We start from the raw sequence: 26803 nt of genomic DNA, 5'->3' as shown, positions 1-26803 counted from the left end.
ATTTTATTATAGCAATAAAAATTCATTAGCTTTGATCAGATGACTACACAAATAACCTATTTGAAACTCCTAAAGTATGCAAGAGAAACAAACTTCTAAAGCCAAAATAATAAACCACTTTCAAACAGGAAAAATTCAAGGTTGGTAGAAAGCAAACTCATGTGTGAAACCGTTTTAACAAATAACAAAAATCCTTTTTTTTATGAAAACATCACAGAATCGATAGATTAAAACAAAGACAGAAATAAAAACTTAATATGTAAATATATGTTGGGCCAGGAAAAGACCGCGGCAGCCTGTGATGTGATCTTCTTAATAGAGGTGGGGCTGCTGGTCTAGAGAAAACGGTTGCTTCTTTAGGACCTTAAATATATGACTTCAGGCTACAAGTCCTATGGTCTTTCCCTAATTCAGAAATGCCTTCTTTTTTTTTTTTATTTATTAAAAAAAATTTAATGTTTATTTTTGAGAGAGAGAGAGACAGAGTGTGAGCGGGCGAGGGACCTAGGGAGAGGGAGACACAGAATCTGAAGCAGGTTTCAGGCTCTGAGCTGTCAGCACAGAGCCCGACACGGGACTCCAACTCACGAACCCTGAGATCGTGACCTAAGCCTAAGTCCGACACTTAATGGACTGAGCCACCCGGGCGCCCCAAAAGTGCCTTCTTTTGAAAAACAGAAGATGCACATTTACAGGACAATTACACTTAGAAACAAAAATTAATGCAGACACACAGATTGTTTCCCTGGTTGGCTTTCGTACTTTTACGAATTTATAGATAATACACATTTTATGCTTTGTAGTCTCTGTTGCCACTGCTCATCTCTGCTGTGGCACCACGATGGCATGAATAATGCCGACCCAAATGGGTGTGGCTGTGTGCCGATGATACATTTATAGATACTTAATTTTGGATTTCATATAATTTCAATGCATCGGTAAAATGCAAAATCAACCATTAAAAAATGTAAAAAACATTATATGCTTACAGTCCTTGCAAAAACTATGTTTGGGTTTGGCCCACCGACCACAGGTTACAGAACCCTTCTCTTGCACATGAATAAGGCCACTACCCGTCCCTGTCACCTACCATAAGATGAATGAATTTATTTTACTGTTGTTGTTGCTGGATGTTTAAACAAGCAGTTTTAGAAACAGGTTCAGGTAAATTATTTAAACATGTGTTTTAAGATTTGAAAAAGCACATCATGTTCTTAAGCTGGGAAGAAATTTAATTAATTCCAGCAGCCTTTGCATTGTATTTCTCATCATTGAAATTGTTTTGTATTTAACATATTGGTGACTCCTTTGTTTCTGAGAAATTACCATGACCGATTATGTCTAATTTCCTTTTGGCTTATGAATTTTCTGAAATTAAACAACAGGTTTTATCAAATTTGGTAGCATCTCAGTAGTTAGTATGATGTTTTACATCTTGCTACTTAAATTGTGGTTCTCAGACCAGACTTAGCATCACCTGATATCTTATTAAACATGTAGAATCTCAGTTTCCAACTCAGGCACGCTTAATTAGAATCTGCATTTTAACAAGGGATTCTTATGCACATCACAGTTGAGAAGCTCTGTTTTAACATACAGCGAGCACTTAGATATTAATAACAACTTGCTAAAAATATGCCCTATCAAAGTAATTTCCTTAGCTGCTGAGGAGATACCTCAAAATACCTAAAAAATATTTTAGCTTTATGCATCATTGACAATAGGCAAGCACCAAACTCTCCTCTACCAGGATCACATGGGTAATAGCACTGGGATCCATTCCTTGTGGTCATTTTGTGGACAAAGAGAAATGTTTAGTCTATATAAATATTATCATGGCAATTCATGGAAATAATGTTAATGTGGTTTTTAAATAGTTTAGATCATTAAAGTGTTGACAGAAACGTTCCTGGATTGCTATGTAGTTAATTCTCGCAATGCCATTAGTATATATGAAACCATACCTTGGAGATATTGTGCGTCGGTTTCAGACCACTACAAAAACGAATATGGCAATAAAGGGTGCAATAGCATTTTATCTAAAGAAACCATGCAAATGAAAGAAAAAATACTTTATTACTAAAAAATGCTAACCATCATCTGAAATTCCAGCGAGTCATAGTCTTTTTTTTGGCAGAGGGTTTTGTCTCAATGTTGATGGCTGCTGATTGATCAGGGTGGTGGTTGCTGAAGGCTGGGTGTGCCACAGAAAGGCTGTGGCAATTTCTTAAAATAAAACAATAGTTTTTGAAGTTTGTTCCATCAACGAATGCGCCCCTTCACGAACGATTTCTCTGTGGCACGCAGTCCTGTTTGACAGCATTTTACCCACCGTAGAATCTCTTTCATTATTGGAGTTCATCTTCTCAAACATTGCCACTGCATTATCAGTTACAGGTATGGAATATTCTCAATTCTTTGTTGTCATGTCAACTTTCTTCACTGCATTATCACCAGGGGGAGCTTCCATCTCAAGAAACCACTTTCTTTGCTCATCCAAAAGAAGAGACTCCTCACCCATTAATGTTTTATCATGAGATTTTAGCAATCAGTCATGTCTTCAGGCCCCACTTCCAATTCTATTTCTCACACTTGCAAATTACTTCCTCCACTGAAGGCTTTGTCTCCTCAAAGTCATCCATGGAGGTTAGAATCAACTTTTTCCAAACTCTTGCGAATGTTGGTGTTTTGACCTCTTCCCACGAATCATGACTGTTTGTAATGGTGTCTACAATGACAAATACTTTCCAGATGATTTTCAATTTCCTTTGCTCAGACCCATCAGAGGAGTCACCGTCTATAGCAGCTAGTGCCTTACAAAATATATTTCTTAAGTAATAAGACTTGAAAATCAAAATTACTCCATGATCAATGGCTGCAGAATGGATGTCGTGTTAGCAGGCATAAAAACAACATTAATCTCATACATCTCCATCAGAGCTCTTGGATGATCAGGTACGTTGTCAATGAGCAGTAATATTTTTAAAGAAATCTTTTTCTTTTTGAGTAGTTCTCAACACCAGGTTAAAATATTTAGTCAACTACGTTGTAAACAAAGGTGCTGTCTTCGGGGTTTTGTTCTATTCGTAGGACATAGCAGAGGAGATTTAGCATAATTCGTAAGGTCCCTGGGATTTTCCGAATGCTACGTGAACATCAGCTTCAATTTCAAGTCACCAGGTGCATTAGCCCCAAAAGAGAGTCAGCCTGTCCTTCGATGCTTTGAAACCAGGAATTTACTGCTCCTCACCAGCTCTCAAAGTCCTAGATGGCATCTTCTTCCAAAAGAAGGCTTTTTAGTCTACACTGAAGACCTATTGTGTAGTGTAGCCATCTTCATTAATTATTTTAGGTAGATCTTCTGGATAACCTCGCTTTTTTATGTTTTGGAGATGGCTTCTTTCCTAAGACCTCAGGGACCAGCCTCTACTGGCTTCAAACTTATTTTCTGCAGCTTCCTCCCCTCTCTCAGCCTTCATAGAATTAAAGAGAGTTAGGGCTTTGCTCCAGATTAGGCTTTGGCTTAAAAGGATATTGTGACGGGTTTACTCTCCCTTCTATCCAGACCACAAAAACTTTCTCCATATTGGCAATAAGGCTGTTTTGCTTTCCTATTATTCATGTATTCAGTAGAGTAGTACTTTGAATTTCCTTCAAGAATTTTTCTTTCCTTGACATTCATAGCTTAACTAACTGGCACAAGAAGCCTAGTTTTCAGCCTCTCTCAGCTTTCAACACGCCTTTCTCACTAAGCTTAATCACTTCTAGCGTCTGATTTAAAGTGAGAGATGTGTGACTCTCTGGGGCCATTGTAGGGTTATGGATCAGCCGAAGCTCAATACGGTTGTGTCTCAGGGACAGGGGAGGCCTGATGACAGGGAAAGAGATGGGAGAACAGCCAGTCTGTGGAGCCATCGGAACACACACAACATTTATCAATGAAGTCCACCATCTTATATGGGTGCAATTCGTGGAGCCCCCCCAAAATTACAATATAACATCAAAGCTCACTGATCACAGGTATCCATAACGAATACATTAATAGTGAAAAAATTTAAAATACTGTGAGAATTACCAAAATGTGACACCGACGCAGAGTGTCTGTTGGAAAAGCTGTGGAAAAAATCACGCACTCGACTTGTTCAACCCGAGTTTGCCACAACCTTGAATTTGTAAAAAATGCAGTAATTGTGAAGCACAGTAAAATACTGAAAGAACAATAAAATAAGTTATGCCTGCATCTAAAAGGAAATAGGGGTTCTTTATTTTTTAGAATTGACTTAATGATATTTTTTCAAGACCCCAATCCTGCTGAAAGCAGAGAAAATAAACATTTATACAAACAAAGTAAAATAACTTTAAATGACTAAGTAATAACTCTGTCATGTTAGGTTTCAATTCTTTCTGTTTTTGAGCATCCATCGTATAGCAATTAGTCATTGCGGAGTCACTTAGACTTACCTGTCTTTATGTCATGCCGTGGACCACTATTTCAACGTGGTAAACCTTATAGATTCCGTTTCAGAATAACATTTATAAATAAATAAAATAAAAATAAAAAGAATTATGGAACAAAATTATTATACTGAAATATGATTCTGAAAACATTAAAATGTGGTATAGCAATAGATGTTTTTATTAATGAAGTATTTATTATGGGTTTATCAATGAAGGAGCTAGCAGATGGTATAATAATTACTCTCCTTTTGCAATAACAATAACTGTAAAAGATGATTTGGTCTAAGGGCGCCTGGGTGGCTTAGTCTGTTGGGCGTCGATGTCGGCTCGGGTCATGATCTCACAGTCTGTGGGTTCGAGCCCCGTGTCGGGCTCTGTGCTGACAGCTCGGAGCCTGGAGCCTGCTTCAAATTCTTTATCTCCCTCTCTCTATGCCCCTCCCCTGTTCTGTTTGTCTCTGTCTTTCAAAAATAAATAAACCATTAATAAAATTTTTAAAAAAGATAATTTGGTCTATCTTCAATAACTGTTATGTGATATGAAAATCTCTGTGATTTCTATTGTTGAATCAAAAGTATGATGATACAATTCAGTTTTTTGCTTATGTTACAAATTGATGGACATGCTCTATTTTAGTTCAACGTAATTGAAAGTACTTTTTTTTTCATATTCAAGTTAATGAGCTTCCTAAGAGATTCTCAGATTAAGATCTTCCATATGAGGTTTACTTGCCATGTTTTTATTCTCTTACCAATGATGTTTTTTGTTTTTGTTTTTGTTTTTAGAAGGCAACATTAAATATTCTAAGAACATAACAGATAAAGGTATTAGGATCCTCTCCTTGGCCATCTTGGTCCCAGAGTAGCAAATTTGGAACAAGTTGGAAACTGCTGTTAATTTCTGTGATGCAGTTATTTTGTCCTTCTCTTGTCATCTACCAATGAATACAATGCCAGAGAAAGTCATGGTCTCTACTTTTGACAATACTAGGAAACTGCCCTTGTGTGTGTTTGACATTACTTTGGCTCACTAGAGTTACATGTCTAACTTAAAGTTCTGGCAGTGAACTTGACTTCCTTGTCTAACAGAGCCACTTAACACTAATACAATGGCCATGTTTAGAACACTCCCAAACATGTAGCTTGTTCACACCCTGGCGTCAGGGCACATGAAACCTGGGTTTCTTCCACACTGCGAACAGTTCATGGATAGTCAGGGGAAGTGCTGCTCAGAATCCTTGTCTCATTGTCATATCTTTGTTACTACAAGATGTTTCAGGACCATTCTCTCCGGTGTGGCTGTATTCTAGGGGTCTTCATGGAACATGGCAAAGCCCTTTTGTTTTTGGAGTCATATCTACCCAGCACCTTACCTTCATCCTTACAAAATTTTGGTACGGAATGAAACATCCAGGTCACAAAGAATCTAAACATAGGCAAAAATTTATCTCTTCCTCCCTTCCCACAATTCTCTGACCCGGAAGTGACAGGTTTTCTATGTCCTCTTCCTCTTTAACAAAATATGATAATGGTCACATCTTACCTTAAGTTCTTTCTTGCCTGTGGTCTAGTAAAATATTATTACTTGATCAGTTCTCCAAGGCCTTTCCTTCATATGCTAACAAGAACTACAATTATGCAAAAAATCTCTTTTCCTTTTTGTGCCAAATCAAATTCTAAAAGAATGGTTTTATGATGGAGTTAGCAGGATATTGACCGTGTGACTTTAAGCAGTATATATTTTCTGTATAAAGTGATAAATATCATTGATTAAATATCAGAAAGCCCAGGCCACAGGATTTTGAGGAAAGAAAAAATAGAATGGAAAATGTAAATGTGTATGTCGCGGCATATTAGATCATTCTAAAAGTTAAACTAAAACTAAGATTTAAGGATTTAAGGAATGCAATTAAGTTTTCGGAACTTTGATTTTCAGTTGCTTAGTTTATAATAAAAGTTGAACTTTTGGAATCGAAGCAGATGGAAGTGTGTTTGATAGACTCTTCTTATTCTACCATTCCACAGTCATTTGCGCAGATTTTGATGGGTTTGCAGAGCTGTATGAAGCAACATATATTATGATGTAAATGCCATCATTATGACATATGCTTAAACTTCTGCTGAGAAATAAATAAAATATCTTGAAATGCCTGCTGTTTATCCCAGCTGTTTATTTCTCACAGCCCATAAATGGAAAAGTCACACAGTTTAGCATTTATATGCTAGAGAGGCATTTGGAAATAATTAAAACTCTTCCAGAGAGTGCTTTCTTTTTGTTTTGAATTGGAATTAACTCATAAGTTCAAAAAATGAGGGCAAGGGCATTAGCTGAGAATAAATAAAGGGTATATTTTTTTCCAGGATAGTGAAGAAATGATCAAGAATTGCTTTGGCCTCCCAAATTTCCAATAGTGGAGTAAATAAGCGAGAAGATGTATCTGGAAATAAGTTTAAGCCACCCGATCCGTATGCCTGGCTGCAGTTCCAGTGGAGACACAATTGCCCACTGGGAAACATGCTCCTGTGTGTAAATTGAGTTGATTGCAATGAATCTGACTTATGCTCATACTAATACACACAAATAGGGTGACTCAAGGAGGTTTCATTTCCGTCATTAAAAAATGGTGCAGTATATTATGAAATTGAACACTAAAGTTGAAATATTCTGTAATTATAAGCAAATAAATATATTTTATATAAATACTTTAATAATTACTATTTATTTTTTCATAGATTGCTATAGTCACATAAGCCTATTATGTAAATATCCCAATTTGTTTAACATAAAATTTGAGTTGCTTATTTTTCTAAGGACGATACGGCAGTTCATTTTGAATTCGCTGTTATGAAAATTGTTAAATGGGCCAATAGATTTTGTCTACCTTCTCACTCTAATTATTTATCACTATATTAGATAAAACTCTATTATAATGACAGAGCATACCACTTTATAGAAGGCTCACATTTTAACAAATGGCACGGTATCATATTTTTTTATTTTTATTTTTAGCATTGCTGAGATAAAAATGATCTAAAGAACTTCTCAAACTTTTAGTCATAATTGGTTAATATTATGTAGCAAACAAAACACATCTTTATCATACAAAATAGTTGGTGAGAAAATGATATTTTCATTATTTTTGCTGTCAAATTAATTCCAGAATCGTATCCCAAGATTTTTGTTTAAAACAAATTTGATCGAAAAATTTTGTATACATATTAATCACATATATATTTTTAAATGATCCTTTAAGACATAATGTATTTAATAGTTACCATGCCTCAATTAATAATTCTATGCTTTCTTATGGGTAAACAGGTTAAGCAAGTCTTATTTTTTTTAATGTGAAAAGCAAATCTTTTACCTGGGAGTAGACTTACTTTGTATGTGTGTGTATGTATATGGATATATACATACATGTTGTATTGATTGTATCCATGTGAAAAAGTAAAATGATTATCTTTTAGTAAAAATAACTTATTTTTTAGTATGAATAAGGCAATAAATGAACCTGGACTAAATCTTGGCCTCATCCTTCATGTGATAAAAATTGGCACTGTTTTTTCATTTGTATGAGATTCACACACACTATGCTGGAAAATAACTGAGGGAAAGTCCTATTTAAAGTTCAACAATTATGTAGGCTTAGAGATTGTAACTTTAGAAAAGAGCCAGACTACTGGTTTTTGTAAAGCTTCCTGATTTTTCATAATAAAAACAGTTTAGTCACATAACATTTTCTTCTGCAATTTATTCTGTTCTCTTCGATGGAAATGGTCTAAACAGCAATGTGAAGGCAGAACTTAACCTCTAGGAACATATATTTTACATGACAATTCTATGTGGATGTCATCTTATTCAGTCATTTGGATAGGTTTCAAAATTTTTAAAAATGTGTGGCCCTCAACACTAGATAAAATGATCATTTGTATGTAAAATTCACAAGGTTTAAATTTGTAAACACTGCTATACGAATAGTGTATTTGTGTTTTTAATAATTTTGTCCTTAGAAGACCTAAGAGACTAAATTTATATCTTCTCCAAAGTAACAGAAAATTGAGGCTGAATCACTTATTATCATAAATATGCCTAAAATATCACTAGAATTTATAGTGTAATCATGAATGTATTCATTTTTTCAAACACTCATGTTAAGATAGTGAACAAAATTTTCCAAAAGTTTACTTGTTTAAAATTTATTCTGATGTCTGGTGAGGTACTATTATATTGGTCAAATTGAAGAGTATTTTCAGCTTAATAAATTTTTCTGTTTACACCTGGATGAAACAGTTAATTTTAATGCATATTTTTAAATCATCAGATTATTTATTTCTCTCTTATAATATTAGAATTTAGTTGGTTAAATGTATAAGAGGTATACATTTAAAATTGATTAAGTTTGGAGTGCCTGGGTGACTCAATTGGTTAAACATCAGACTTCAGCTCAGGTCATGATCTCACAGTTTGAGCCCTTCATTGGGCTTTCTGCTGAGAGCTCAGAGCCTGGATCCTGCTTCAGATTCTGTCTCCCTTTCTCTCTGCTTCTCCCTCACACTGTCTCTCTCTCAAAAATAAACATTAAAAAGAATAATTTGATTATGTTAAAAGAAGAAATCAAGTCATAAGCTATACTTCTACTCTAACTTTTTCTTTAAAAATTTTTTTTTACATTTATTTATTTTTGAGAGACAGAGAGAGACAGCATGAGCAAGGGAGGGTAAAAGAGAGAGAGTGAGACACAGAATCAGAAGCAGGCTCCAGGTTCCGAGCTGTCAGCACAGAGCCTGATGCGGGGCTTGAACCCACCAACCGCGAGATCATGACCTGAGCTGAAGTCGGACGCTCAACTGACTGAGCCACCCAGGTACCCCTATTCTAACTTTTTCAATTAAGGAGGATTCATTTTGTCAGGATACTAACTGTACCAACCAAAAGAAATAGTCTTGTGATCTTCCTCAAACTCTATCTAAATGATATGGATAAAAGTGTTCTCTCTTTCATTGAAATATTTCTAGAATTGGACTTCTCTTTGTATCCAACAATTTAACCTCTCTCTCTCAAAGTAAATAAATAAGATTTACCAAAAAAAAATTTAAATAAATAAATAAAAAAGTACTGATGAGGAATTTAATACCATAAGATAAGTAGTTGAAAACATCATTTGCTTAGAAAAAGAAGAGTGGAGGACTAAAGTCAGAAGTTGGGTAGAACAATATTTAAGAAGAGAAAATAAGGAAAGAAAGCCAAGGGGATCAGTGAATTAAAAGAATTAGGAAATGGCATTCATCCTAGAAAGGAAGAAGTAAAATTATCTCTGTTCACAGATGACATCATCTTATATGTTGAAAACATTTAAGAGGCCACAAAATTCTGTTAGAACTAAATTCATTCAGCAAATTTTAAGGATACAAAATCAATACACAAAATCAGTTGTGTTTCTATAAATTAACAATAAACAATATAAAAAGGAAAAAAAAAGAAAAGAATTTCCTTTAGCATAAAAAAGAATAAAATACTTAGAAATAAACTTAACCAAGGAGGCCAAATAATTGTACACTGCAAACTATAGAAACTTGCTGAAAGAAATTAAAGAAGACACAAATTAATAGAAAGACATTACATGTTGATGGGTTGGAAGATTCAATCTTATTAAGATGTCACTATTACCCAAAGTGATCCATCTACAGATTTAATATAAGCTCTACCAAAATTCCAAGGGTGTCATTTTTTGTTGTTTTGCAGAAACAAAAAAAAATTCCTAAAATTCATACAGAATCTCCAAGGACTTCAACTATATATTCACATAAGTATATGTGAATATATAGTTTTCCTAGTGGTACTTGGAAATAATGGAAAAATGTATATCTACATGCAAAAAAAAATGAAGTTGAAATACGATTTGAAACCATTCACAAAAAATCAATTCAAAATGAAATCAAGCACCTAGATAGAAGTACAAACCATTCAGAAGAAAACATAGAGGAACATCTTCTAGACACTGAGTTTGGCAATGATTTCTTGGATTGGATACTGAAAGCACAGGCAACAAAGGTAAGAATAGGTAACTTGAAGTACATCAAAATTTAAGACTTGCACGCATCAAAGAACACAATCAACATCTTTAAAAGGCTACCTATGGAATAAGAGAAAATATTTGCAAATCATATATTCATTGGGATATACAGAATATATAAAGAATTTCCAAAAACTCTACACTAAAACACACCAAAAAAATCCAATTAAAAATGTTGCAGCATCTATAGAAAATAGTGAGGTGGTACCTCAAAAAAATAAAATAAAAAATAAAGTTACCAGATTATCCAACAATTCCGCTCTTAATATATATCCAAAATAATTGAAAGCAGGTACTCAAATATATATTTGTACACGCATGTTCATAGCAGCATTCCTTACAATAGCTAAAAGGTAGAAAAAAAAACAATTGTACAACAATAGATGCATGGATAAGCAAAATATTGCATGGAATATTGTACAGCCTTAGAAAAGAAGGAATTCTGACTCAACAGCGTAAATGATCATTGAGGACACTGTGTTAAGTGAAATAAGTCAGTCACAAAAAGATAAATACTGTATAATTCCACTCATAAGAGGTACTAAACTAGTCAAGTTCATACAAACAGGAAGTAGCATGGTGGTTACCAGGCACTTTTTGAAAGGAGAAAATGTGGAGTTGTTTCTTAGTAGTTATAAAGTTTCAGTTTTATAAGATGAAAAGAGTTCTGGAGATTGGTTGCACAACAACATGAATTTATGCATAACTACTGAATTAGACGCTTAAAATGTAAGAAGCTAAATTTTTATGTGTATTTTACAATTAAACAAATATGGAAAAACTTAATAAAAATAAAATGAGAAAGGTAATAGTGTGAAAATCAATATTAGCTATGTTTTCAAAAAGTCAAGAATGGATAATGTTTTTAAGAATAGGACGCAGGTATCAACTTTAAATACTTCTTATTAAAAGACTATATATTTTAATATACATATTAAAATAAATATATATATATTATACTACTAGATATTATATATAATATATATTTATATGTTTGATATATTTAATTACATTAATATATTTTAACATATATTTTAATACATATAGTGATATAATATATGAAGTGATAAATCCATACCTAAAATACTTCTAAGAACTAAGATAGAGGGCTGAAATCTATACTATATTTATCTATACCATTGTCTTTATCAAAACAGTTTCAGTGGTATCCTGGAAAGAGGAAGCAAAGCTATAATTATCGGGGAAGGGAAAGAGGGTTAAAAATGAATATAGTCTATTAAAAATACTATCAGAATGGAAATATGGAATCACAAAATCATAGGTATAAGAGCAAAGGCAAACATTATTCAAAGCTTAGGTAACTAACTAGGGTTGTGTTTTATAACTTGATTTTACAGGCTGCCAATGAATGTTGCTTAGATAGCACTTTGTCTAGGAAGTAGCTATTGACCTTTCCATTGTCCTCGACTTGGCCGGATCATCCTGTCAACGTTGTATGTAACCCGTCATAGAACTTATTATAAGCCTTTGTAATTTTTGCTTATTTCCCCCTCAAATGACTTCTGCTGAAGGCAGAGTTTATGCCCATCATATTTATCATCGTATCTCCAGTGCCTGGCACAGAATTCAAAACAAGACATGTGAAAAATGATGCCTTCCAGTTTAAAGCCTTAAATTAAGAAAACAGAAAATATGCGTTCATTTAGAAAAGATTTTTATGCCAGCGCATAGGATGAAGGAGAGAGAGAATTGAGAATGTTAATGAAAGGGTCAATGAAATGACCCACCATACATATAATTTACTTATGGCACGAAACAAAATTTGCTGTAAGCTGCTCAAAGACTCTAAGTTCTAAGCAGCTAAAAAATTAGTGAGAGTACCGTGAGATTGAAAGATTTGTGACAATAGATGAAAGCAATTCTGGAATCAGTTTATGAGTTGGCCATCGAGAGTTCAGCTAAAGTTTAAAGCAAAAGTTTAATGAAATATAAAGAAAACCAAAATGAGTCTAGAGCATTATAATTGTATACACCGAGTCATTACAATCTTCACTAAGACAACAAGACTTTTGAAATACAGCCTTCTAGTTTCTCAGAGGTACACACACAGGTTTAAACCAATTTAAATGATATGATGAAAGTCACTGGATCTATTTGTCACATTTAATATGCTACTTAATTTTAAGCATACAATTCTTGGTCCAATTTTTATGGATCATTTGCTATTAATAGGTTAAAATTTATTTGTTTATCAAGGGCCTGGAAAAGAATATTTTAAACATTTTAACATTTTTTTGACCAATACAATATGTAGTTTTATGAGTTTAGGTCAACTACAAAGTTACAGAAAACACAATCATCAACAGGACAAGGCTGTCATTCTCTCTGGCACCAACTGCAACTCCAGGGTACTTGCTGGAGAGATTCTCAGAACTCGGTGTAGTCTGGTTATGGCTTGTTGAAAGATGGATGGATACAAATTAAAAGCAGCCAAGGAAAGAGGCACAGCGGTAGGATGTGGAGAAGCACTAAATGCAGAGTTTCTTCCCTGGTGGATTCCTGAGGTGTTACTTTCCTGGTGTCGATGTGCAGTAATACGGTAAGGTTTCAGCATTGTCAACTAGGGCAGCTCCTTTTTAGTCTCCACTTGTGACTGGGGTTCCACTTACTCCCTGGTTGATCTCAGTCTCCATTTCAAATGATAGAGTGTAACCCCAAACCCTAACCTATGTTACCTCGTTGGTCTTTCTGTCCTGTTCAGCCCCACCGTCATTGGGTGAGGTTGGGTCTCTCCACAAATATACTCCTGTCAGGTATGACATTTCAGAGGAAATTAACTCCCTGAAGCCAATAGCAAAGACCAGCACTCTTACAGGATAAAGTTAAATTTCTTACAACTCAAGTGCATTTGCCAAAGGTCCACATTTATGTTAACCTTTTAAGTATTTGCAATGGTGATTCCCTAAGATTTCAGACAATATTGTTTGTAAATTCTCTCGTTCTTTTTATTCTTCTGAAATATTAACAAGTGCTTCCTAGGAATAAGGACAAAGATACAGCCCCAAAGGAAAAGATAGTATTTGGACACAATCCCATTTACATGTCAGCTCTAAGATGTGGCTTGCCTGTTCAGTGTCCTTGGCTTATCATAGAGTTAATTAAATTTTGTGTGTTTTCTTCGTAATCCTTCGTGCAATGTCTCTGATTAACCTTCGACATTTTTCGGCAATAATTTAAAAAATAGTGTAGTTAGCTCATTTCTATTGTATGTGTTCTACGGTATTAGAAAAATCACTGACTTTGTAGAAATTAAATCTAAATATTTTTATTAGCCATAAATCTTATATTTATTTAGCAGAGGCCTTGCCATCATGGGATGTTTTTCTATTAGAAACTTTGACAAATGGGTTGTAACCATAGAAATGATTTGTGAGACAGCAGGAGTAGCCAAAATAGATTAAATTAATGTGTTAGGTTTAGTGTTCACACAGCATGCTTTACTTTAATTGATTACTCTGTGGCCAAACTTAAATTACTAATATCAGTACTGATAGAAGAAAATGAATATTTAATAAAACACCCTTTGTTTCATAGCAGCAGATTAATCTAAGTGAAAAAGCTATTATTTGTAATAAGCTTTTAAGGCTACTTTGATATCTTGAATACATGCAAGGTTAAAGTGCTCATAAATACAAAGAGCAGGATAAGTTGAAATAATTTAATGAAAAGTCTCTGCAATTAACTTTGAATTATGATCCATTTGGATTTTAAAATTAAGTAATATACTTAAATTGAGAAGAAGTGGCAATAAATTGTCTCTAGCTTGGAAATGGCAGGGGACTCATTTATCAATGGGTTATTCAAAATAAAATTATATCAACAAAAATAACAGAATGAGTAAATAGAAACCTGATTTATTTATGAATTTTGTAATGAATACTTAAAGTCCACTGAGTCTTGCATGTAGATAATCTCAATGCAAATAATTCATAGATAATGTAGGTTTAGTTTCCCAATCATCAATCATCTTCATTACCATTAATACAACAGGTTTTGGAATAAAACTCAAGTATATAACATTAAGGAGTAGCACAATGGTACTAAAATTAAAAATAAAATTATATAACTAAGAAGCTTTGTAATACTGAGATTAAAAATAGCGTAATGTTCCAGATAAGGGAGAAAAAAAGGCAAATTTTATGTAATCTTAAATAGTATCTTATTCAACTCCCAAAGATAACGTCATTGTGAATTTGTTTAAATCCCTTAACCTGGAGATGTGTTACAAAAAGGATCCTGTGTATGCTGTAAGATCAAAAGTGCGTAATACTGTAGCGACTCTAGGTTTGTTGAACTTCAACTGCGTCTCCGGCTCCATGGATTTTATTCCATTACATGCTAAAATTGAAAGTCAATGCTTGGGGAAAAAATAAATTCCTGGTTTTTAGCCCCCTGGTCCTCCCGAAGTGACTGAATTAGGGGATGGAAACATCACCAGTGAAAACCAGAAGGTTCAAGCAAAGTCACCTCAATGCGAATGCACCTGCAGCCACCCGAGCGAGGTCCCAGAGGTAGAAAGACATCACACTCGGTTTAATGCTCCGCTGTTGCAGTCTTGAAATCCTGAGGAATTTGTGAACAAGGAGCACTCAGTTTTCTTTTTGCACTGTGCCTCTTGAATTCTATAGCCAGTCCTGAGTACACACAGCCATAGAGAGCGTCAAACCTGTATGTTACATCAGTGTGGAAAACTGTCATGTCTTGGTCAAGAATGGACTGACTGGGCACAGTTGCTGGCCATGTGGCTTTAAATGAGCCATTGACTTCAGGAGTACTTGACGGGAACATGACTCTTCTCTGAAACTCAGAATACACCCATGACTTTGTGCTTCATTCCTTTATAAAACACAACTGCTAATTTAGGCTGGCTCTGTGGAGAATATTCTCCATGGCACAGTGGTGAAGACAGCCTTCTTGATTTAATAAAAGCAAACAAATAAATAACAATAATAAACAGGAAGAAAAAGAAAGAGGTGTGATATCAATATTAAATTGAAAAAATGCAGGGGAAAATTATGTTGAGTATAAAGAGGATTATTTTCTGAGGTCAAATGTATTATCTACAAAGAATATGTAAGAGTGTGAGCAGTAAACACATTTAAAATAATGAAAATGTGATGGATACAGGTATTGCGATCTAAGTGGAAATCTTTAAGTCACCTCTCAAAGTTATATCAAACAAACCCATAGAAAAATCTGAAATATATATATTTTTAAGAACATAATTAACTAGTCTGAGTTAATAGGCTTATATGGAATTTTAAAATTAGGTCAGATAGACATGTAAAGAGTTCCCAGATATCTGGAAAATATTCAAAATTTATGTTCTCAAAGCAATAAATACACTTTAATCGATTGTTAAGAATGGAAAAAGTTGGGGCGCCTGGGTGGCGCAGTCGGTTAAGCGTCCAACTTCAGCCAGGTCACGATCTCACAGTCCGTGAGTTCGAGCCCCGCGTCAGGCTCTGGGCTGATGGCTCAGAGCCTGGAGCCTGCTTCCAATTCTGTGTCTCCCTCTCTCTCTGCCCCTCCCCCGTTCATGCTCTGTCTCTCTCTGTCCCAAAAATAAATAAACGTTGAAAAAAAAAAAATTAAAAAAAAAAAAAAGAATGGAAAAAGTCCACAGTACCAGGCCTCGGTGCAATAATTGGTGAATATAATAAGCTTAATGCCACAATGACCAAGTAGAAAATTATAATACAGAACTCATCTAAATAGCTCTAATTGCTCTGAAAGGAAATGAAAATTACAATGAGTGTTTAGGAATAAAGAACTTATAGAACCCAACATACCAAAATACCTAAAGTATGCTTAAAGCTTCATGAAAAGGTATACAATCTATCAGTTTAAAACATTTTATTTTTTTATTGAGATATAATTGACATACAACATTATATTAATTTCACAGGTACACCATAATGACCGGATATTTGTTTATATTGGGAAATGAGTGTCACAATAAGTCAGCTTCCATCATCACATACAGTTACAGAAGTTTGTTTTCCTTGTGAAGAGAACTTTCAAGATCTATTCTCTTATCAAGTTTCAAATATACATACAGTATCATTAACTATGGTCCTGATGTTGTGCATTATGTCCCCATGACTTATTTTATAACTGCAAGTCTGTACCTTTTTGACCCACTTAACCCATTTAACCCACACTCTATCCCGTTGTTTCATTATTAACAAGAAGCAGTGAATATATATCATGTAATTATTAAATTGCAATTCGTTTATTTAAAAAAATTGATAGAAAATGCACTGAAGCTATAAATAGATACATTTTAATGAGACCTTATTATATGCCAATGCTGGTCTACATATATTACCCGAATTATCAATTTCAGTCTTTAATGATACTATTGTTGGCCACATTTCACCTAGGAAGAAACTCAGGCACAAGGATGTCAAGTAAGTCAAGGGCACACAGCTGTGTACCTGGAAGAGGGGGTTTACGAATAAAGTCAGTCGAGGTCCATAACCTGGGCATTTAGTGTTTAAGCTCTACCCCTGATATATAATAAAATAGGTCATACTGACCACACTCATCAAACCTTGTTCCGAATTCTTTACATGTTTTAATGAAAGACTAAATGGATCAAAAAATCATAAGAAAACATGTTGTGCTATACCCACATGAAAGAGACTTCTATTCTTTCAATAATAATTTCAGTCTTTTGGGACATCAACTATTGTCCAGTACGTTTTATTGTAAGCTTTGAAGGTCATTTTAGCTGATGTTCCGACCCCAACAGGTGTTCTGACCCCAGCTATATTTTTTGAGGGACGGTGTGGGAAGAGGGAGGTACACTGGAAGTAGATGCAAATGAAGACCTCGTGGAATCCATGGGAGCCCACAATCCTGGAATTATAAAAGTCACATGCAGTGGACCCTGGAAAATTAAAATTATGGGGAAGGACACACACTAGCTTTAATCTTTTCAAGACATTGTCCTCAGCACCGCTGCCTGGAGCACCATCAAAGCTGTCACAGCAAGAGCTACCAGGGCAATTACACCTGCCACCACTGTAATAACCCAACACCCCCAAACTCTCCCAACTCCTCAGCCAAATGCCCCATTTGGCAAGGTCACATTAAAAGAGAGACTGTGCTATTGGTTAAGGTAAGAAGCATAAAATGGGCTTGGGAATCGTTCTCTGTCATTTCCATACACATGGTAATGCCCAGGCAGCACACAAATCCACAAACAACTAAAGCTCACATTGAAAAATATGCGGTGACTCGTTTGTTTCTCTTGCTTTTTTTTTTTAATTTTTTTTTTAATGTTTATTTATTTTGGGGACAGAGAGAGACACAGCATGAATGGGGGAGGGGCAGAGAGAGAGGGAGACACAGAATCGGAAGCAGGCTCCAGGCTCTGAGCCATCAGCCCAGAGCCTGACGCGGGGCTCGAACTCACGGACCGCGAGATCGTGACCTGGCTGAAGTCGGACGCTTAACCGACTGCGCCACCCAGGCGCCCCTTCTCTTGCTTTTTTATAAGATTTATAGGAGCAGAAATAATTAGTTTTCAACATGTTACCTAAATGATTTGTTTTAATTCATTAAACATTTGATGTAAGCGTGTTCACAAAATTGGTGAATATTTAAATGGCTGATGAGTGATGAACTTTATAGAACACTTCTACCAAACAAGAAAGGCACATCAAAGACATCACAGAGTAATAGCATTGTATACGGCTTAATACAGATCTTCTTTTTATATAATCCATAGCGGACCAGCATAGTTTATAGTTTGCCTTGACTGTCATCAAAATTAAAAAGAAAAATCGATTCATACTGAAAGAGAAAAAAAATAAGTAAATGTATTGCTTTTGTGTTGCTGACATCGTGTACCATTCCTTGCAAAATGAAGAATGACAAATTGAAAATTACATGACCTGTGAAATACACTATCATTTACCACAAGCCCTCCTGTGAAGATTTTATATAGTAGGATAAATAGTCTGTCAAAAACAGAAAGAAATGACTTATAAAACTGTCATCTAGTTGAGTGGCAGATTTTTGTAGGAATATTTTTAATAAGAATGTTGAGTTGTATATATTATATACATATAATATATATTATGTATCTTTAATGATCTGGGTGCTAGCTGTAAATCCTTACAAAGAAAAAAGCATGCAGAAAAGAATATCTCTTGTGAAAATGCAGTTAGTTTATCAGTTGGATCATGTAGTAAATATACGTGGGCTTGAATCTGCATAAGGAGTGGATTTGAAAGGAAAAGTTTAAAATTATTATTCTGTTTCTTAGAATCAAAAGAAGAGAAAAAATGCTTTTGTACAGTTGGGAGTGGGAGATATGTGACTGGATATTTTCTAAACTACTTTTAAAATAAGTTTCTAATAAAATGGAATTCATATTTCCACAGCTAGTGAGGGGAAAAAAAACAAAATAAAACTGTGTGGACAGATGAAATAACACAAGGGAAATACGGAAGTCACTATTTCAAAAATTTTGTATTGCATTATGTAGAAACTGTATACAAACAAATAAAATATAATGCATTGTACTTGTATGTAGCTCCAGGGGTGTTTTAATTCAGAATCTTCCTTACCTCATAGATTCCCGTGGATGTTTTACATTTGCATTCTGTTTTAAAGAATTTACAATGGAAATCTTCAAGTTGCCTTGAGGATGAATTAAATTAATTTATTACGTCAAAGTTCCCAGGGAAAAGATTTCGTAAGTGAAACAGGAGAATTCAGTTTGCTTATTTTACTGACTTAGGAGGACACACACATATATTTTGAAAATTTGAATTACAAGCAAGATTGAGAATTCACTTGCCTTCCTCTTTTTTGATTAGTTTGGGAACTAATCAACTCACAGACATTTCTTCAAAGATAATTCCATCTTTTTAAAATGTTTTTTTTTAATTGATTTTTGAGAAAGGGAGAGAAAGAGAGAGCTCAATCTCCAGAACCATGAGTGCATGACCTGAGACCATGACGGAAACCAAAAGTCAGACGCCTAACGGAACGCGCCACCCAGGTGGCCCAATAAATTCCATAATTTGCTGGATTTCTTAATATGGCTTCTGGATTATAATGATTAACTTGTATATTAAAATCTCATGTGTGGAGAGATGATTTTGGTCTCAATCAGGATGGTGGGATTGGTTGTTCAGTAGACCTTGAGGTGGGTGGTAGCCAGGAGGGTGGCACTGCCTGGTGAGGGACGTGGAGGGATGATCTTGGAAACTGTGGGTTCTCAAAAAAATGCACACGTGGTCTCAGCACCAGAACATCAATTACATTGGTGATCTCTGATGCCTGGATCTGGAGCTGGCCTTTCAACCATTTTATTCTAATATTGTATTGATTTATTTTTGCTTCTGTTAATTCCATTCTTATAAAGTTCAGATTTTTTTCCATGTAGGATTGATCAATCTGTCAAATAGGGGTATAATTTTCAAAACTGCCTTTTGGCTTACTTTTGCAATAACAGAATGTTGTTTTCTTCTTCAAAAGATCAGCCATTGGAACTATAGTCACACATTTTTTTTTTCTTCTCAAATGAAGATGGTTTTATTATAAACAGTAGTTTTAAGTTGCAGCGTGTCTTACGCTTGACCTAAATATTGTCCTTACATTTTTGTCAGTTGGATTCTTTCAATCTGTCTTCTCGAAATAATGCTGATTTTTCCATCACGGACCAGACAAGAGGTAAACCATGCTGCAATTGCAATGGGGACAATTTACCAAATGAATTGATACCTAAAGCAATGAGTGGAGTGAAGAATGCAGTACTATCCAATCTAGAAAGCAGCCACTATCCCCAGGCTGATACATAGTACAGAATTTCCTCCCCTATCTCTACCCTCTACCCCATGCTGGCGCTCAGACCTCAGTGGGGAGGGCATGACTATCGCCCAGAGAGTGGAAATGTTCACTGAGGCTTAGGACATTGGCAAGCAGTGGACTGCCTCCTTCTTGCTTGTAGAGGAATCTAATGGGAAACTACATTTGTTGGGGGTGGTGTTGAACTTGCAGAGAAGTTGTCAGAGGCACCCAATGAAATGCTGCTTAACCGAGGTCCCGCAGAACATGCTGGAAAACTCCCTTCAGGATGCACTGAAGCTTACTCCAGCTTTCGTGTCCTGAACACAGGCTGAGCACCTCAGTGGCAAGAAAAGAAGGCAGAAGAGAACCAAGGAGCGTGTTCCTCCTGCAGTTCCTCCAGGGCCCTCTACTACATGCCTTAACTCCTTGCCAACTGGCAACGTAGGGATGCTTACAAAAATTAACCATCCAAGACTTCATATACCATTGTAAGTAATTTGAAAGTTTGTATGTTATTATGAAGACATTGGAGAGAAATGAATGGTCTCAAACACAGTGAGGCTGAAACATTTGTGGCCAACATATTAGTCTTAAAAAGTCATGAAGATATCTGCAGATTACAAAGACAGGAAAAAGAAGATACCAACAAAGGGCCAACATTAATGAAATAGAAAATGTACTGTTAAGAAATCAATTAAGTCGGGACGCCTGGGTGGCTCAGTCGGTTAAGCGGCCGACTTCGGCTCAGGTTTGATCTCTCGGTTTGTGTGTTCGAGCCCCGCGTCGGGCTCTGTGCTGACAGCTCAGAGCCTGGAGCCTGTTTCAGATTCTGTGTCTCCCTTTCTCTCTGACCCTCCCCCGTTCATGCTCTGTCTCTCTCTGTCTCAAAAATAAATAAAAAAAGTTAAAAAAAATTAAAAAATAAATAAATAAAATTTAAAAAAAAGAAATCAAGTCATGTTTAAATGTAACACAGCAGAACAAAGAGGAAAGAAAGATGTTTAAAGTCAATGTTGTTGGGCAAATCACACATCGATACAAAAAAATTGTCAAACTCTATCCCAGTCTCACAGCATAAATAAAATTATATTCTGGGTGAATTGCCTATCTGAATGTAAGAGGTAAAATATTGAAGCTTCTTGAAGATAATCCGGCAAAATAGCTTCATGATTCTAAATCAGGCAATGTTTCATTTCATTTTAAGTTTATTTATTTATTTTTGAGAGAGAAAGGGCGAGAAGGAGAGAGAACGCACAGTGGGGAGGAGTAGCGAGATAGAGAGAGTCCTAAGCAGGTTCCACGCTGTCACCACTGAGCCCAAAGTGGGACTGGAATTCACAAACTGTCAGATCATGATCTGAACCAAAATCAAGAGTCAGATGCTTAACCAAGGGAGTCACCCAGGTGCCTCCAGCAATATTTTATTAAACAGGACATGTAAAGAATAAATAAAAATTTAAAATATCAATAAATAAGACTATATTCAAATTGAGAAATTCTGTCATTCAAAATATACCACTGAGAGTTAACAGGCAAGACAGTGACTGAAAGAAGGTATTTAGGTATTTACAATATACATAACTCATAATGACCTTATATCCAGAGTTTTTATATGTGCATGTGCTTGTGTATGAGGGTGCGGGTGAGGGTGCCTTATTTTATTGTGCTTCACTTCACTGTGCTTCAGAGATACTGCATTTTTGACAAATTAAAATTTGTCTGAACTCTGTGTTGAGCAAGTCTATTGACGCTATTTTGCAACAACGTTTGCTCACTTTCTGTCTCTATGTCACATTTTGATAACTCTCCCAATATTTCAAGCTTTCATTGTATTATATTTTTGATAAATATTATTTATTTATTTTTTCAGGGGGAGAGAGAGAGAGAGCAGGGGAGGGACAGAGAAAGAGGGAGAGAGAGAACACCCTGAGATCATGACCTAAGCCGAAATCAAGAGTCTGACGCTTAACAGCCTGGGCTACTCCAGTGTCCCTCATTGTATTAGGTTTGTTATGGTGATCTGTGCTTAGTGATTAAGACTCACTGAAAGCTCAGATGATGGTTAGCATTTTTGAGCAATAAAGTGTTTTTGATGAGATATGCATATTTTTTAAAGGCATAATGCTATTGCACACAAAAAATACTACAGTATTGTCTAAACGTTGCTTTCACATGCACTGAAAAACTAAAAATTCATTTGGCTTCCTTTATTGTTGTATTTAGTTTATTGAGGAGGTCTGGAACAGAACCTGAAATATCTCTGAGGTATAGCTGTATACACCAAGAGAACACTTGTTCAGTTATTTCACAAAGAGGATATCCAAAAGGTTAGTACAGATATGCAAATAAGTTAAATATCATTTGTCTTCGGGAAATGAAAAATAAAATCATAGATATTATTAAACACAGACCTAGTTAATTATATTAAGTATTGAATAGCGTGTTCTATTGAATAGAACTGGACCTCTGGGATAAATACTTTGAAAAATTTTTGCCACTGAGTGTATGCATTTCCTATGAGTCAGTTATTTCAGTTCTAAATTCACATACATCTGATATACGTGCATATAGGTCTCCAGACACAAATATAAGAGTGTTCTTTGATGAAAGATATGAAATCATCCCAAATTCCCATCCAAAGTAGAGTTGAAAAACATTATGGTATATTGACACAATGATAGAGTAATATACATCAATAAAAAAGGAATGAATTGTGTCTACGCAGCAATGTGATGAGACTCAATAAGATAATAAAAAAAGAACAAAATAAGGTAAAGCGAAACAAACTCACAATGTACAGTTCCATTTGTATAAGATCAAAAAGTGGGTAAGCTCATTTAGAAGCCAAGACCAGATTAATTTTAGAGTAAGGAGTTGTGATGCCTAGATGAGGGCAGGAGGAAGTTTCTAGAATGCTGATAACAGTCTGTTTATTGACATATGTGTGTTCATTTTGTGCATATTTTGGCACATACATGATACTTCAATTATTTTTGTTTAATTTGCAGATATTAGGAAAGAAATGCAAGTACAATGAGTAGCACTTGCATTTAGATATTTTGGGCCACATAGAGAAAGCTTTCTGTGCCCATCTTCTGTCACTGCTGAAGCAGTGGTGTATACAGAATAAAGCATTCATTTAGATATCAAGTAAACAATGCCTCCAGCAATTGCAGAAGGAAGGTATATGACGACATAGTGCCGGGGCAGAGACAGAGGTGAGCAAATGCAAAAAGATCAGCTCTAAAAATTCTGACTGTCATGATGGTGGGACTCTGGTGGGAGCATGGGAGCCACCTTGGCTCTAAGTAGAACAGCTAATTCATTTCTGTTATGGGGTCCCATGTTATGGGACATGGATTATTTCTAATTTTACTTCTAATTACAAAGGTAATAAGAGCTCAATATTGGAAAAATGGAAACAGAATAGGGTAAAATAGTCATAACTGAAACTCTCAAAAGAGTTATAAAATTCACTTTTATAAGATGCATATATATATATATATATAGAGAGAGAGAGAGAGAGAGAGAGAGAGGATACTATATTCTAGATTGTATAGATTGCAGTAAATTATTTTTTAGAGGATAATACTATAATATGTGTTTATATCCAGTAATGTTAAGTCCTTCTAGTTTTCTGATTCATATGATAGTCTTGCCTACATTTGGTTCTTTGAGTTTTCATGTAAATTTTAGATTTAATTTGTCAAATTTCACACGCACACAAGGGATTTTGAAATTTCTGACATGTTTTGGTTGTTTAACATTAAAGTAAATGTAATTTGGTGGCCTTTTTTTTTTTTTTACGTATTCCACATATATCATTTTAATATCATTAGAATAATATATTTTATTGTATAAGAAAAAGTATTATATCCTAGTTTTGAAATTGTTTTCATTTTGTGGAACCACAATAAACAGCTCTTTGCATAAAGGTGATCCAAATTGTTTTTAGGGTTTTCCAGTATGGTGTCTACAAGGTATTAAAAAACAAAATCCAACTGCATACATTTGAAAGATCGTATTAGCTTCATTCAATGATGCATGAATCGGGCAGCATCCCACCTAGCAGATAAAAAGGAGCTTTGAGGAGCAGTTCAAAACGAGAGACTTTTGTACGTAGAAGGTAGTGGGGACAAGGAAGTCATCCAAGCAAAAGGTGAATTTGTTGTTATAAGATCGCTGTCTTGCAGGGCATGGTGGGGGTCTATTCTATTGGGTGAATTACCTCACTAGGGCTGACCAAGTAATTCCTGATTGACTGCTATAAGATTCCATTTCTGGGAGAACCAAAACTGTAATTAAGTATTTATGTCATTTGGGCCAGGTGGGGCTTGGTATAAGTGACCCCATTTGGGGTCTTGTTTTTAAGAAAAGTGAACCAAGTCAAAGGACCGGTACTATGAAACCTCTCGGATAATTGTTGTTTTGTGTATCATTTTCAAATATTTTCCATTTTAACCATCAGCATATGTGATTAAGTTACAGACTATTACTAGGATAGTATGTCATAACATTAATTTTTCTTTGTTTTGATCCAAAATATCATTAAGTATTATCTTTCAGACCTTGAAGAGAAAGATAGTGTTGTGTGTGTGTGTGTGTGTGGGTGGGTGGGTGGGTGGGTGGGGTTGTGTTTTGTGCTTCTGAGGCCAGAGAAAGACAGACAGAGACAGAGATACCAAGGATTGTTAAGACTGCATGACTACAATTCATTTTTATTTTTTTGCTATGTAAAGAATCAAAATGCTAATTATTTCCTGGAAAATATAAATATTTTAAATGATGCATATTATACTTTTATACATTTAATATAATTCATTATTTTTATTATTGTCAATTAGCTTAGGTAATGTACACATAATTAAAGGGCTATGATGCAAGGCTCTTTCCAGAACTGCATGGAGTAGGTTATCTCATAGCAAGTAATTGTAATGCGAAAATGCAGGGATTTTTTTCTAAAAGCACAAATTCAAGTATATTAAAATAAGTTTCAAATTTTCTTTTCCTTGGATGAAAGCTTCTTTTGTAGTGCAAATGGATTTTAATTAGAAATCTACATTTAAAAATCATATTAAAGGGACACTATTTTTACTGAGCTATGCCAGGGGGTAAATAATATTAATGCTAAATACATATCTTTTAAGAAAAGAATAAAATGAACTGTGATATGTCTTTGTTTAAGCACAAAGTTCCAATACTGTGCAATTGTCCTTTGAATGAAAGTTGAATCACATTTTCTTTATTCTAGCATCAAATCTGAGCATTTCAAGAGGTAAACAGTGATACTTTGATGCTTTGCTTCAAAGCATCCAGAGGAAATTAATCAAATTAATCCATTCTTCTTTCTACTGGCAACAAAAATTATTCGCCGCTTTGGACTCAGGGCATTTCACAGGACTCTAATGAGTATTGGGAAGGGAGGAGAAAAAAAGTATTAAATGGTGGCATTAAGCATGAGATTGTAAGCTACTCAAATTCTTTCTTTATGCCAGATTGGGGATGTAATGAGTGAAGCAGGAGGCCCCTGGAGGCTTGGAAACATCGCAGAGTGTGCTGCCTGCTTATGGAGGCAGCGGCTACCCAGCATCTGTGGCTCATTGCCACGTTGGAACTCAGTACCAAGTTTGGCAGATATTCGAGTGTTGGTGGAAAAGACAGAAATTTGTAGTTTAATCTGAGCTCTGTCCATTTTTGAACTGTTGGTGTTAACAATGTCCGTGTAAGCAGAACAAAAAAAGTTGGGAAGCTCTTCCTTATTAACTGAACAGAAAAATCATTACTTAACCTTGGACCTGTCCTATCGGTGACTGTTATAATCAAAGCTCCCAAGAGAATTTAAAAATATTTAAGTGACAACTGTCTCTGAAGGCAGTTTTTCCTTGGGGCTAATCAAGAGAAAAATTTATTTCTTGCCTGAGACCATTGGTTGAAGACCAAGCAACTTTTTTTTTTGTTTGTTTATTTATTTTGAGAGAGAGAGAGAGAGAGAGAGAGAGAATACCAGCAGGGGAGGGGAAGAGAGAAACGAAGAGAGTGAATCCCAAGCGGGCTCCACATTGTTAGCGCAGAGCTCGATGCAGGGCTCAAACCCACAAACTGCGAGATCATGACCTGAGCTGCAACCAAGAGTTGGACACTTAACCGATGAGCCCCCCAGGGGCCCCCAAGACCAAGAAACGTTTAATCATGCAGTTAATATAGGATTGCTTACATATTTTCCAATAATCAAGTGATTGCTATTTACAAGATTATTTTTAGGAGTCACTGTAGGACAAGCATTCTCCAAAACAAGAGAGGTTGCTCTCAAAACTTTTATTTATTTATTTATTTATTTATTTATTTATTTATTTATTTATTTTTTGCTGAAACTATACGCTCTCTTTCTGTATCTCTTCCAAACCTCTAAAGGAATTCTCATACTTTTTCAAAATTGTAGCT

Source organism: Lynx rufus, unplaced genomic scaffold, assembly GCF_022079265.1.
Source record: "Lynx rufus isolate CCGP_SWC_20201006 ecotype Redwood Valley unplaced genomic scaffold, mLynRuf1.p SCAF_1, whole genome shotgun sequence".
Taxonomy (NCBI): domain Eukaryota; kingdom Metazoa; phylum Chordata; class Mammalia; order Carnivora; family Felidae; genus Lynx; species Lynx rufus.
This window is presented reverse-complemented; position numbering follows the sequence as displayed.